General features: G+C 37.6%; 1 long non-coding RNA gene across 1 annotated transcript; it reads left to right on the forward strand.

The window, feature by feature from the left end:
- Positions 1-329: 329 nt before the first annotated feature.
- On the forward strand, positions 330-676 carry LOC118761030. Its single transcript, XR_004997115.1, has 2 exons — positions 330-361; positions 615-676. It is a non-coding gene; the product is annotated as an uncharacterized LOC118761030 (long non-coding RNA).
- Positions 677-1,387: the final 711 nt, after the last annotated feature.

Below are 1,387 nucleotides of genomic sequence, written 5' to 3' on the forward strand. Positions count from 1 at the left end.
TATTAACAATTTTGCTCTGTAAGGTTAATTAGTAAACACGTAATAATTATTTTATGTCAAAATTAACTTAAATGGATTAATTGTTACCAAGAAAAGCAAGGGAGACGGCATGAAATCCAAATTTATTACAGACTCAGGACATGCAGCGGTGAGTGAATTACGTGGTTATTAACAACTCAGAATATAGTTTATATGTTTACCAGATGCATCAACCACCTGCCTGGTGCCCTCCTTGGGATCAGGGGCCGGTTTAACAACACTCTTTAGTGCCCTCTGTGTTTATGAGTTTAGGTATATCTGGGTTGGTAATAAGAAGTTCTAATTTTTTGGTTATGTATTTTTAGGAGTATTATCATTATTGGTTTTAGTAAGAGTTTTAGAAGGCGGCGAACTGCAGAAGCGTTAGCATGCCGGGCGAAATGCGTAGCTGTATTTCGTCTGCCGTTACGTTGTGAGTTCAAATACCGCCGAGGTCGATTTTGCCTTTTATCCTTTCGGGGGTCGATAAATTAAGTAACAGTTACGCACTGGGGTCGATGTAATCGACTTAATACCTATGTCTGTTTTTGTTTGTCCCCTCTGTATTTAACCCCTTGTGGGTAGTAAAGAAATAGGTTTTAGTAAGAGTTGTTAAAATTTGTTATTATTGTGAGGGTCCATTACGGGTATTCAGATATAAATACGCTTGAGAACCGATGCTGGTGTGTTTACGTCCCCGTAACTTAGTGATTCGACCAAAAAGACCGATAGAATAAGTACCAGGCTTACAAAGAATAAGTCCTGGCGTCGATTTGCTCGACTAAAGGCGGTGCTCCAGCATGGCCACAGTTACATGACTGAAACAAGTAAAAGAGCATATATGTGTGTAAAAGAGCATATATATATGTGTGTGTGTATATGAGTATCTATCACCTAAGTATATACAACCATATATAAGTCTATATATATATATGTGTGTGTGTGTGTGTCTGCGTGCAACTTGGTATAGCACTTAATATTTCCCTACATTTTCACTATAATGGTATTTTCAAAATTAGATTGCGAACGTTGCTTAGCAGTAAATTGATAGTCCGGTCGCTGATTATGTCGAACCGACAGAGTAGATGCCGTGCTGGTCTTTCTTCTTCTAATGGTCTGCGTTTAAGATGAGCCAAGTTACTGTAATTATGTTGATGAATGGAAAATAACGTGTCAATCAATGATTGTAAAGGGTTAAGAGTGATAATGAAATATGACCTGTCTTTGCTTTGCAGGCAACGAAACACCATTTTCATTTCTTCCTCTTCTCTTTCTTCTTCTTCTTCTTCTTCTTCTTCTTCTTCTTCTTTCTTCTTCTTCTTCTTCTTCTTCTTCTTCTTCTTCTTCTTCTTCTTCTTCTTCTTCTTCT

Source organism: Octopus sinensis, unplaced genomic scaffold, assembly GCF_006345805.1.
Source record: "Octopus sinensis unplaced genomic scaffold, ASM634580v1 Contig05208, whole genome shotgun sequence".
In the NCBI taxonomy this organism is placed as follows: Eukaryota; Metazoa; Mollusca; class Cephalopoda; order Octopoda; family Octopodidae; genus Octopus; species Octopus sinensis.